Here is a 14,283-nt window from a genome sequence, read left to right on the forward strand (position 1 = left end):
AGCTTCCAAGATGAATCATGCTTTGGAGGTAACTGCTTTTTCCTTTAGCTATTGAGATAGCCAAGACAAGTCACTAAGCCTAGGTAAAACTCCATTTGTTGTGTAAAAAGACCATTGCCCAGCTGTGTAATGCTATCACCTGCTGCTCAGGAAAACAAAAATTGTGTTCTGGGACCAGGTCTGTTCCTAAGCTAAGCATTCATTTCTAGGGTGAATGCATTTATACACGAATGTATCTGTACAATGTGTCCCCTGGACATGAGGTAACCACTGCAGAAGCACATCTTCCCAGCCAAAAAGTAAAGTCTTTATTGAAGTCTGCTGAGGTTTTCAGAAAGACAAGAGCCTTAGAATTTTTTCCATATTTTACTTTGTATTTGAAAAAACCACAGTGAGTGGGTCACACACAAATTCACACCTGCCCACATATCCACTCACACGGAAGGGGAGTCAGCTTTGGGGATGTTTGCACTGAATGTACAGGCTGCCAACCACTACACTGAGTAAAACTTTCTGCAGCTGAAATTGCTTTGATAGCTTGAGCTGTGTGAATTCAAATACAGAAATACAAGAATATGGCCATTGTTGATGCTTGTAACTATTACCTAGTGCTTGGAAACTTCATGTGGTCTTGGAATAACCAGTGGTTGCAGGACTTTCCTGTCTTTTTGCTAATTGCCATATTAATTGTTGACGTGATTGTGAGGAAAGTGTCAATGATTACACAACAGAAAGGTGAAAATTACAACAGTGAGCACAATAGGCAATGCCAAGCTCTAGGTAGTCGTCTTGGTAGCCTTTTGTGGCATTCATTAAAATTTCAATTATCTTTTTTTTTTATGCATAGGTAAGACTGGCATATTGAATTCACATAAACACTTACTAGCCATTTATGATGAGATCATTTTAGTACCAGAATTTTCCTTTAATAACTTACAATACCTTACTTGTGAGGTTGAGATCTGGACTGTTTTTAAAGATAAAGCCTGAGAAGTAGAGGAAATTTAGAGGAATAATGCTATGCAGCAACTTAGCACTAGAGCAGGCTAGTGTTCAACTAGGCCATCTTAATTCTATATTGAGCCTAGTGTAAACTCCATAACTGTGTTGCTGATGCCCAGGTAAATGTAGATTTTGGAACACAGCAAACAGGGACCCACATTTGGAATTCTGACAGTGTGTGTTCAGGCTGCAGAGGGGTTCTTCTTCTAGATCTGGTCCCATGTAACCTCTGATCTAAAGGTAACTATTCAGAGATATGATGGTCCCTTCTCACTGTTGCTGGGAAAAGGCAGGTCTGAAGCACTGGCTGAGTAGCAGCCTCACATGAGGACAAAGGACCCAGCTCAGTAAGAATACCAGTTCTATGTATTTATGTCACCATGTTTATGGAATGACACGAGGAAAACCCGTGTGGCACTATTTGGTACCACCCCTGGAAATGGACCACAAGGCAAAGACCCAACGGGAGGGTGAACATCTAACCTATGAACCATAAGCAGCTTAGAAAGAGCTACAAATATACACAACATTTTGCAAATGAGTTGGAAAGCAAACCACTTTCCCAAGAAGCTTCCATTTGAGCTAGTGAACTCTTTATGGAAAAATAAGAAGAATAAGTTATGCACTAGGTATATTCTTTATAAAATTTTGAGAATTTAGTATCTGTAAGAGGATGGTAAGGCAAACTCAATTAATTTTTAAACAGGGAAGAGATCTTTGCTCCTATATTTTCAAAAGAAAATGAAATCAAGAGATTTATTTCATTTTTTATTGGAAATAAAATTAATTTTTTCTTGCTCTATATAACTATACAATACAGTAAAGAGTAAAAACTTATTTTAAACCACACTTTAAGTTTTATTTTTAATGGTTGTTCTCTTTATATTTTCATCCCAATAAATATTACTGAATAATAAAGTTCCAGATCTCAGCCTAAAAATGGAACTGATCTATAGTTATTACACTGAAACAACTGTAATTATTCTTAGTTTATTAAAACTACAGTAAATCAGTCCTAATAATAGTAAGACTACAGTAATCATATTGACTAATAGCTGCAAGTTATTATCTCTATATTTACTATACTATTATAATAATTACAGCTCAACTATATGGTTTTATTTAATACAATGCCTAAATTTACCATGACAATTTTATTTAAGTATTTTTCTATACATATTTCCTAGAATACAAGTAAAACTTCTGGTGTGAATTAGGAAAGCTTCATATCTATTTTTCAAAACTGACATTAAAAAGATTGGTAATTAAATAACATAGTTTAAAATTAATAAATTTTAGGCTTTCATGAATGAAAATAAATTGTCTTTTGTCATGGTACAAGAAGTTTTTGCAACATGATAAAACTAATTTTTGAGACTAAAAGAGAAAGTAAATTATATGTTTTAAAACATTTTAAATCTATTTAGATCTATTTTCTTTAAAATTCTCCATAGATTTTTTGAAGTGGCAGACAAGCAAAACAGTCTATTTTACTATACTATCTTATCTTAGTAAAAGAAAAGTCACAAACAGTGAAATTGGACAGAAAATGGATGGGTTCTGCATGTGTCCATGTATACAGGAGTTTGTACACTTATACAAGAATATTGTCATTCCTGCACTTTAAGGGGGATATAAGGGGACAATTTAACTTATTTTGAGAGCTGAATGTGTCTCTGTGTCAGGCATTCCAGTTTCACACATTCTCATGACTGTCTGTAAGGCCATTTGATTTTCTCATATTTAGCTTGCATATTCTTACACTTTTTTCTCACTGACACTATTTTTGTACATCCCACACTTCCTTCTGTAATATTTCCTGCATGTAACCCATTACAGGTTATTACTCAGAGCATTTTGAAATCATAATGCCTTACTCTCTGCTCAGACAAAAAACTGTCTCCCAGTCTATGGGCATCCCTTGGGATTTTCAAGCTGGTGTTTTAGGAAATGGCAATTTCATTATCAACTTGCTCCATAGGATTCACGGGAATGTCCAGCCAAAAGCTGCCTCCCACAGGCCTGGTGGTTAAGCTTTTAGGTCTGTACAGGTCTTCCCTACCTGAGCTCAGAGAGTGAAACTTACAAAAGCAATAAAGCTTTTAAAACTCCTGGGCTAGAATCAGACTATTTATGAGCTCTCCCTTCTGAAGAAGGGCGGGACAAACCAGAAAATAAGGAAGTGCACACCAATGCCTAAGCATGAGCCATTTCATATCCTATGGGATGAAGTCAAGAACCTCTCTTCCAGTAGGACACATCAGACTTAAGCCTATTGTACCTGAATTTTTTAGTCAAATCAGGAAGAATAGGGTATTCGTTAATGTCTTCTCTCTCTTCCATATACAACAATTACAGAGTCACTACACAGCCAGCATGATAGCCTTTCTTAGTGTGAAGAGGGAACTTATGCTATAATGAAAGGGAAAACAGTTTAAAATTGCCCAACACAAGAAAAGGAATTTTAAGGTTAGGCAGTCACTGCATTAATTAAAGATTTATTTTTCAAGCTAAGACAAGCAGTGAGACAATATGGTCAGTCATATGCAATCACAATCCCAAGCACTTCCAGAAAACCTGAATCTGGTAGAAACTAAAGTTCGTGAATTATCTCCAGTTTAGCAAAAGGCAGTACAAATTAATTTCAGAACATCTCCCACAAAACTCTAATGTGAAATCTATGTGAAAATAACTTACACTTGAAAAAGTTTTTTTTTTCTATAATTTTGCAAGAAATAAAATGCATAATTTCTTCGATATGAAATTTTTTACAGCTCTAAGATTTGTGGGTGTCTGAAACTACTTGTCGATGAAGACAAATACTAAATAAAAAAATATGAACTGATAAATACAGGTAACAATAAAAGTTGAAATATAATGTATTTCTATCCTGATTTGCCTATCATTCCAGTTCTCTTCATTTAAATAATTAGTTGAATTTATTTTACTTAGCAGAGAAAAACTAATATTTGTTTTTATCAAATTATGAAAATTGTAGTCAGTAGCTATACATATGTAATAAACTGGTTAGAAATGCATGCACGTGCAAAGGTAATCAATGTCAGCAGAAAGAAGGGAAAAAACAAGGGAAAGAAGAACAAGAAGTGGAGCTGTAGGGAGTTCTGACTCACAAAGAAGCAAAATGAAAATATGGCTGTGAACAGTCTGAGTGAGCCTGTGAGAAAGAGTTCACTCTGCCATGACAAAAGAAGTCACAGGGGAACATGATGCTTGCCAGCACAAAGAAATCTAGCAACAGGAAAGAGGTGAAAGTCAAGAACCAATGTGTACAACGAGTCTAAAATAAATTTAATTCAGAAAGCGACAGAAAACTTCCCCCTAGAGGAGACCTTTGTTTTACGTTATCACAGAACAAGCAGAAACACAACTGAAGGGGTTATTGCTGTGTCTGCCAGCTGGAGTCCAGTCACTGGAGCAGACTTAATCATTAAACAGGAACCTCCACCCATTGGCAGACTCTCATGGACCAAATTCTTAAAAAAAACTCCTTTTGATTGCTTGTTCAACCACTGCTGCAGCTCTGCAAAATCAGCAAGCTGCACGGGATAATGTTATGATGAAGATGACTTATTTATTCTTTAGGCTTCAGCAGCAGGTGTAAGCCTCCACACAGACAAAAAGCTCTTTCTGCACAGCTCTCTAGAAGCACACAAGGTCTCTGGGCAGGCCCTGAGGAGCACACAGCCTATAAGAGGTCAATAGTCATGATCAGCATGGGCTAGCTCATGGGATGGATACAAAAGTACAGACGTGAAAACAGAGATGTACGTTTGAAAAACGGGTTTGTTAAAGAATGGTAATATGAGCAGCTGTGCTAAACATGGAGGACTTTTTTGCTTCCTGTGTGCCTAATTTCTCTCCCACATCTGCAGCGACACATATGATCAGGGCTTGACACCTGATACTCTTGGAGCCCTGTCAGAGCCTGTTGTTCTTCCAGGTGAGTCAAACGCATCCAGCCCCTGCCCAAGCCAGCAGCATTAACTTGCCTGAGCTCCTTATAAAAATAGCAATGTATGAGGAATGCTGAAGGCTGCAATCTATATCCTTGAAGGCCCCAGTGGCAGGGAGTCGAGTGACTCTGTGCTGGCATTGTCCTTGCAGCAGAGTAAGAACAGGGCTTGAATAGTGCTCCTACCTGCCTGGGCTGCAGTGCCCAAGGTACTCATGCTCTTTTCTGAATTTGGGATGGTCTTGGACATGGATAGGTTAGTGAGCAGTAAGGTGCTGTTCAGTTTATAAAATATTTATAAAAATGTGCACCACCCCTCTGAAAAATGGGTTGAACAGTAGAGGCCCATGAGCCTATCAGGGCTGTGCCCTGAAAGGGTACACCATAGGCTCCAGGCATTCATATTTAGGGTAGAAGAAAGGAATAATGGGAGCAGTTATGCAGATTAAGCTATTCCATATTAGGGTATGTTATGAACTCTGCTTTCTGATTGGTTAGTCTTGTGTTCTATATAAGGCATGATTTATCTTTCTCTTTTTTCTCTGGTTCCCTGCCCTCTATATAACTTTGTGGTTGCTTCACTTCATGGCCTTCTGGAGTAGCTCCCTACAGTGTACAGCTTATGTTTTTGTTGCACACTTATTGATAGTGCACCTTTTGTTTCCTCTAATTAAACCTTGTTTTTTGAGTGCTCCAGTCCCTATTTTATTTATTGTCGTGCTCCGGGCTGACCCACTCCTTGGCTTATGTTTTTGTTGCACATTTATTGCTAGTGCACCTTTTGTTTCCTTTAATTAAACTTTGATTTTTGAGTGCTCCAGTCCCTATTTTATTTATTGTCGTGCTCCGGGCTGACCCACTCCTGGGGTTGTGCTCGCCAGCAGACACATGACCCAACATTGAACTAAATGTGCAAGGGCTGACTTTACCTCTTTATTTTTCTGAATACTCCTGGGGTTGTGCTTGTCATGTGCTTGCCAGACACATGACCCAACGTTGAACTAAATGTGCAAGGGCTGACTTTACCTCTTATTTTTCTGAACATGTTAAAAGAAGAGCAGTACTCATCATGGCATGAAGAAAGCAAAGGAAATAGACTGGGATAACTGGAAACACCCCTGTTACTTCAACATTTCAGTTTCCAGAACATTTGCCAGAGGCCATCCACACATGGTGCAAGAGGAAGGAAAAAACTGATTTTCCAGTTCAAAATGACAGAGTGTCATCAATAAATCATGTTCCTCATTCTTAAAAAAAGAAAAAAAAAAGAAAAAAAGAAAAGAAATAAAAAAGATTTTACAGTGCATGTTGTGTATTATATTTTCTAGAAAGCTTTTGAAAATATTTTATCGTATCAGTGTTAGCAGTCAAGTCTTTTTACATGAGAATGTAACAATGGCTGTTCTGGGTTAGATGAAGGGTTTATCTAACCCAGGTATCTTGTGTTTAACAGTGGCCAATAGCAAATGCCTAGGGAGGAATATAAGAGCAAGACACGCATTGGTGCTCCCTGGGTATATGCTTTCAGCCACCAGAAATCCACAGCTCAGGGACATCCCGACCCAGAGGTGTTATCTCTATGTTTTGTAGCCTTTGATAGATTTTCTTCCATGAATTTGTCTAACAGCTTTCTGAACCCCTGTCAGCTTCTGGCATTTTAGTGCCAGGAAAGCAGTAAGGCAAGGGGGAAACCAGATGTGGAAACCATTTTGATAAAAGGCTCTTCTTTTTAGCCGAGACAAGTACCTGAGGACTAACAGAGAGGCAGCCTTATGTTCAAAATAAGAGTGTTGAACATAATAGTGTGTCAGCTGCCCCAGAATCCTTGGTCACCACATGGGACTCCTGGGAACCAAAGTCTTCAGGACTGAATCAACAGATTAACCTCTGACTGATCATCACATAACCACTATTGTAACCAAGTCACAATCTAGATTAACAGTGAAAAAAACCCCAAAAACATAGGAGGACAAACGGATTCATTTTGAAGGTGGAGGAATTTTTTGAGAAACACAGTTTTCCCGAAATTACCTAGGGAATAAAGTGCATTTAAGGTAAATACACATTTTTATGGGCACCAAGTTCAATCCTGAAGTTACTATGTCTGATAACTGAGTATTTGGGTTCTTAATATTCAACAGCTGTATCACAAAGGATTTTCTCGCATTCTGAAATGAATGGTTTTAAACAAAGTGTTCATTAGGACAAAACTTGTCTTCTATAAAGGAACTACATCAAGCCAAATTCATCCTTCAAGTAAAATTTGAGCCTAAAGAAGAGAATTAAGGAAACATTTAAATACAGTTAAATACTTTTGTAGTTTCTGTGGCCTACCCAGGAGTGCTCAGATGAGTCTCCTAACCCACAGAGCATGTTCTAACATGACTGTCAGGGCTCTCTCTCAAATGCAATGTACCTGTAGGTCTCTATGAATAGCTTTTACTTGGAGTGATGGCTTCTAAATATTTCTATAACCAATGCATGGCTACAAGCAGTTCTAAATGGCCTGGAAATGGCTAACACATAATTGTAATTCCCTTTTTACTCATAAATAAAATAACAAAAAAAATAAAAATAAAAAGAACATTCTATGGGAAGCTAAGAATACAAATCTTGTAATGGTGAGTAGCTGTATATGAAGTCACTTGAAATTTGTTTGCTTTGGAAAGATAGAGTTAGAATTAGACCATGAGCAATAGCAAGCATATTCCTAAAATGTGAGTCAAGTAAAGAAGGAAATAAACCAGCAAGCCAAGGGGAGCACAGACAGCCCAAATATCCCCATATCATGTCCAAAATATAAATAATTCAGTTGAGCCCCACCATGTCATTTTCTCAGTGGATTTAGTGATCTCCCATGCAATAACATGCCACAGTACATTTTGATCTGCATCAAAATTAACAGTCAGCCACTTCTTGAAATATTATCTTTGTTAGCTTTACTACTAACAAAAATACACTTTCAATTCTTCACATCCACATAGCACATCTATTAAAGCAATCTGGGAAATTAGTTTGAGATAAACTGTACAGCAATTTTATTCATAGCCTCCCTGTATCTCACACTGTTAATCTGCATCACAGCTCACTAAATAGTGCCTAATGTTTATTGCATTTAACTGAATGTATACGATTCTGAGGGTACGCCAGGGACCGATTATCATAATTATACATGTTTCTATGGAAACCCACAAGTCTATCAGTTTTGATTCATTATATTGTTATACCTTCTAGCACTTTCTAATTATTAGGTGCCCATAAAAAAGTCTCAGTCTTGCTGTTACTATAGAAATGAGCTATAGACAGGCCTCAATTGTTAACCCTTACAGGGCAGGAATGGAAAGAAGGAAGAAATACAGCATTGGATAGAGGGTAGATGTTTTAATAGGATAAAACATAAACTATTTTAATCTGCAATCTTAACTTTCTTTAATGGCTTCAATGAACTTTCTGATTTGCTTGAAGAAAAAATCCAGCCAGGAAAACAGAGAGAACAACTTGGCTGTTTGCCACACAGTCCTGGATATGGGATGTTACAGTGGTGCTGCTCTGCAAATGTCCCTCAGTGAGAATATAAGATTTTCTTGAAAGACATAAGTGTCATTAACAGAATATGGAAAACATTGTCATGTTTGGTCATTAGAAATCTATAAAAAGTCTGTTAAACTTAATGGCAATATTTGTAACCTTTTCAGTGGCCTTCAGTCTAGAACTGGCCTAACATGCCACCTATCTGGGTGATTGAGTGGAGAGCTGGTTTCAATGCTGGAATTACAAATGTGTTCAGTGGGAAATCACAGGAAGTCAAGATTTCCTCAGGTGACTTCCATAAAGGAAGAATAATCCAGGAGAAAATGTGCTATAAAGAAAGTAATAAAACCACTCTATTTTGAAGTGGTTATTGTGGTCTAAATTAATGCTTTTTCTTATTTTGCCATATAGTATACCCATTTTCCTCCTCATTCTGTATCTTCTACTACAGCCCCATGAAACCTAAAAGTGACTGAGTGGTTTCCCTGCTTCTCTAACCCTCCTTCTCTTACAGTTTTCAATTAGAAGTGACTTTTAGTTTAGATCAGCAAAGCTTTCCCAAAGTGACAGCTCACCCTTCACACTGCATATCTATTTATTTTGGAAATCAAGACACCATTCAATGACCTGAGAACAGGCCTGATTGCTATGCTAATAGTATTCAAAAATATGTCTACACCAATTGAAACAAGTAAACTAGGATTAATTCATAAAGTCAATAATAAAAAAGAAGGAGAAACATTCACACTTTTGCTTCTCTAGATGAAATTTTACCTTGCAAGCTTCTGTCTTTTCACAGAAATGACCACAACACAGCTCATATGATATTTCAGCTAGTACTTCAATTTTCCTGTCTGGAGCTTCCTTATGGGGTACAACTAAAAAAACCCAAAACAACAACAAAACAAAAACAAAGAAAACAGTGAAAAAATATCACTGCATACTCATTGTGCAATGGTCATGGCATAGAACTTTTCAGCTCAAAGTTATGTACTTTTTATTCTGAGTTAGGGGAAAAAGCTGGGAATTTGAAATATATTCCCATGTACTAAAAGACTCACATTGTGTAATTAGCTGTAATCTACATATTCAGTTCTAAATCAGACATCCACAACTTCCAGTCAATTTGAGCTAAATCACATTACATACAACAATGAATGAGATGTACATTTGCATTTATATGTAAAAACCAGCATAAAAGAAAGTCAGCAGAGTGTCATTCTATATAAAGGTCTCAGATTTCTACTACATTTTCAAGGACCCTTCTGTTCAACAATTATTTTACTACTGCCGTGAAGAAACCAGATTTGCTGCAAAACAAACTAAACCACTAAAGAGAAAATTTAATCAGATGATTTTAAAAAATCACTAATTGGTATATTAATATGTAATTTATAGGGTATATGTTCAGCTAGATTAAAATAAAAATCAGACAGCAGAGAATATGAATATTTACACAATTTAGCATTTCCAAATAATATGACAATGCACAGGGCTGGATCCTCAGCTAAGTTCAATGGAGCTTTGCCAATTTACACAAGCTGGAGACTTGCATAATATCTACCTTTTCAACTCAGTTGCTCATGGCTATGCTGTATAATTGTCACACACTGCAGATGACAGCAATATGAGAGTGTGTCCAGCAGTGTCCAGCAGTGCTGCTGTGGGCAGTGAGCATGGCTGAGAGCTGCAGCCACTCACACTCCCCAGCAGTCCCATATTTGTACTCTGACCTGGTCATTCCTTTCCCATCTGCTTTAAGGTGAGTAACAGTCCTTCAAAGAAATATACAGGACTTAAGGATCATTTCCATCTTGCAGGTGAAATTCAACCTCCCGTGGTGTTGTTGGTGACATTGCCTTTGTGACAACGGGGCACCAAATTATTGCTCTGGACACACAATCAAGTCCCACCAGCCTTCATTTTCAGATATTTAGTGTACTGGAAATTAGTCCATTAAAATTAACTAGAATAAATTAATTTATCAATCAATCAATGGATGAATTATTAACTATTAGGTAATTCATTGCTCATTAAAATGTCATTCAGCTTTTATCATACATACAGTCTAGTGCTACAGGATTATATTTGTTAGCTGATATATACATTTTTTAACATATCTTTAAATATTATTTCATAAGCCATTGAAAAAAGCCTGTACCTAGCTATTTTTTTTCCATCTAGATATCAGATTCTTCTGAGAAATATAAAAGCTGGTCTCACATTTGCACAAATGAAGAATACCTAATAGCCAGTACATCTCTGGCACCAAAGGGACAATGCATGTCATTGCTGCTTAAAGCAGCATTTTTGTGCCATCACAAATTAAAAGAAAATGTCTAGAATCTTATGTAACAATTTCCTTTTCAGGAGAATTTCTAGATTTCAAAATATTTCCTATGTAATTAAAGAGAAGCACCTTAAAATTGGTACAGACATGTGCAAGAACAAAGTAAGGGGAAAAACCAAGGGTAGAAACAAATTGGATAGATTAGTCATAAGTGTTAGATTATCACAGCCACTGAGAATTACACAGAATCTCTTGACAGCATATTTACTCTTTTTCAAAGGTGTTGAGTTTACAGACACAAAGTTTGAAGTTGTTTTTAGAAGTTAGCTGAGGCTAGCTAAAGCTACTTATCTGAAATTGCTTTAGCAAAGATTTTTGCTTATGAATATGTATGCTGTTTTGCACAAAGTACTTTTCCAACTGCAGGAATATTAGTGTGAGCATACTCCCATCACTTCAAGCCTTCAGTTTCAGTAGCTGGTTGAATTGGTTTTGTACTACAAACTCCTCAGGGCAGGAACCTTGTCTGCTGTGATGTCATGTCATAAAGACCATGGCGTGACTTTCCCTCTCCTCCCTTATCAGATGTATTGAATAGAACTCTGAAGATGATACAGACCTATGGGGGGTTATCTGGGTTGTTATTCAAAAGTTGATTTAGAGAAGCTAATGTTCAAAGTTCAAAGAATGATTTTTTCCTTAGCTATGTGGATTCAGTTCAGCTATTATTTTACACCATTCATTATTTGAAAGGATTTCATAATCAAAGCAGGGTAAAGTTCAGCTAAAGAGTGAAGTCCTCTCCTACAAAAAGACATTCAGGTATGAAATGAATTTTCAAATTTCATCTTCTCTAAATCTTCTGTTATGTCTAAATCATTGGTCATTTTTATTTTTCTATGGCCAGTTGTCGACCTGGAGTTTTGGAACGTGAAAATTTTCCTTCTATTGACCCTACAGCTTGGCTGAATACCTAACTGCAGCTTTGATGTCTTTGTCAACAAATTTCTTCATTCTGCCAGGTTTTGGATAACCCTGAGTACCACTTCAAATTTATATTATGACAATACAAAGCAGAAGAGATTCACCCATTAACTACAGGGACTGTGAGTGGGATTTTTAAACTTGTGAACACCAAGATTTTCCTAAACATATACATTATAAAAATACCCTTATTTATATAAGTTTATATTAAGAGTTTTCATGGAAAGTAATTTTATTTTTTTTTCTTAGAATTACCCAGTGCATTTTTTCTGGTGAAGTACAGCACTTGCACCAACATTGGTGGCAGGATAAAAGTGTGAAAATCAATGAATTGCTGCCGTTTCATAATGAGACTCAAGGAAAAGGGAACAAAATTAAATTCCAAGTTTACACTCTTATTACAGTAACTAAATAAAGACAGGAGGTTTATCCATGAGTCTTGCATCTTGCTGTAGTTGGCAATTGACTCAAGTTGCAGTGGCAAAGGCCGTAGTTCATTTTGTGCCAGCTTTGTTTGTGTGTTGGGAGACCTCTGTGTGGGGTAATGTTTGCATGAGGCCAAAATCATCCTCTTTTTTGGTGCAGTACACTAAGAAAAGATGTGTACCTCTGAACAAAGTCTCCTACTTCTTCTACAAGCAAGGAGGCACGGTCTGAAGACAGCCAAAGGGAAAGGAGGGTTCAGGATGCTCAAATGTTTCACCTGCCTATATGTGTGCAGGAGGGGGAAGCAGTCTGCTTAAGTGAGATAATTCTCACGTGATGAATGAAATTTTCAGTTTTAGAGCTGTTGGATGTTATTGACCCACTGACAGTTGCCAGGCATAAAATGAGGGAGACATATTTGTCATACAACCCTTGCATTTCAGACTGGATTTCACCTCAGCCTTTAAAACTAAAAACATACAGTGACTTGTATAGTTAATAAGAATTATGATCATTCTCACCCTAACTTCATGTAGAGCATCCAAATGAGATTCAAAACCCACCTCTAAAGAAGAGTCAACTACTGTGAACCTAAGACTAAGGGACAGGCACTTGAGAGGAAGATGAATAGTGCTCACCAAAAATCTTTTTGGCTCTTCTTTTAAGAGGAAGATAGAAATTGCACTCTTTAGCAAGAAGACCAAAGACTGAAACTGCACACACATAGCAGAAGCCTTTGGCAGCTCTAAACTGTGCCCATAGATTCATGCTGCCTCTCCAATACACATTGCCCTCTTCTGCAGTGATCACCTGCAGCTGCCATGCTGCCTCTCTTCTTGCTCCCCCAATGCCTTTACCACACGCACATTTCCTTGTTTAAGTCTGTTTTTCCCTGGGCTCTTGGGACTCCTTGAGGGCCCAAGGCTAACTGCTCCTTTCTAAGCCCTCTATTACCTGCTACATACCAAACTCCTTCTCCTGCAAGCCCTACAGATCTCTTGTCTGCCTTTGTCTCTAGCTCTAAGTCTACTTCGCTCAATCTTCCAAGTCCCTTTCTGTCTCTCTCTCCCATTTCTCTCCCTCTCCCCCTCTCTCTCATGGCTTTCTTTCAGGCTGTTCTTTGCTTTAGGCCTCATTCTTGCACAGTGTGGTGTCTCTGCCTAATCAGCCATGAGGCTCATTACATTCAGGAGGCCTTTGCTATCTGTTTGGGTTTTTATAAAGTCTGCTGTCACCATGGTATCTTACTGTATTCTCACAACTGTTTCCACTTGCTGTTTTTTGTATCAATATACATACATGTATATTATAACATTTGGTACAAACAAGCAAGAAGGTTTTGCTTGGGATATTTGCTCTTCTAGACCTTTCTCAGTTTCTTGTGGTTGTACAGATAAAGCTCTGCCATTCACACATGCATTTTGAATCTTCATTAATGTCAGGTCTTCGTTTCTATTCTCCTTGTCATCAACATTCATCTGTCCTCAGCCAGGAGTTAAGAGAGCATTTTTGAATGAAAGAATTGTAAAACTATTATTATAGCAGCAGGCAGAATGGCAGCATAATTAATAAAGGTGCTCAAGCAAAATATTTAAAATAATTTTTGTTGGAAAATTTGTTCTTTGTTGTTTTGACAAAACACTCTACAGGAGTGCCACTTTACTTGGATTATTATTGCTTCTTAGATGGATTCATTTCTTCTGTACCCATCCCCTTGCCCTCCCCCATTTGATTCCTTCCTGTTTGCTCTGCAGCCATGGCAACTCTTCGCCCCAACTGGAGGTTGGACATTTGACCAGCAGCATTAGGTCTGCTCCACTGAGTCAGCAGAAAGTCAGGGAAAGGGGGAAGCTGACATCTGGACAGCCTTTCCTTCTGTGTGCATGTACATCTGCTTTACCAAATTCTGCCATCCCAGGAAGACCAAAAGGGAAAAGATCTTTCTCTCTTTTTCCTTGCTTTCCTTCTCTTACTCTCTCCCCAGGACCCAGAGTATCTGGCTTGTGAAAATTCTTTAGGCTGCTTCAAAATTTAGTTGTGTAGCAAGTGCCAATCAAAAAAGAATTGCTTCTTTGGC

General features: G+C 37.6%; 1 long non-coding RNA gene across 1 annotated transcript in view; it reads right to left on the bottom strand.

Annotated features, from left to right (window-relative positions):
• The window catches only part of LOC120499375, a 46,595-nt gene that overhangs the window by 17,329 nt on the left and 14,983 nt on the right, over nt 1-14,283 (bottom strand). Inside the window, exon 2 of the long non-coding RNA XR_005626865.1 lies at nt 9,281-9,384. This is a non-coding gene — a long non-coding RNA (uncharacterized LOC120499375). The remainder of the gene's footprint in view (nt 1-9,280; nt 9,385-14,283) is intronic.

The sequence above is a fragment of the Passer montanus genome, unplaced genomic scaffold, assembly GCF_014805655.1.
Source record: "Passer montanus isolate IOZ18808 unplaced genomic scaffold, ASM1480565v1 scaffold16, whole genome shotgun sequence".
NCBI lineage: Eukaryota > Metazoa > Chordata > Aves > Passeriformes > Passeridae > Passer > Passer montanus.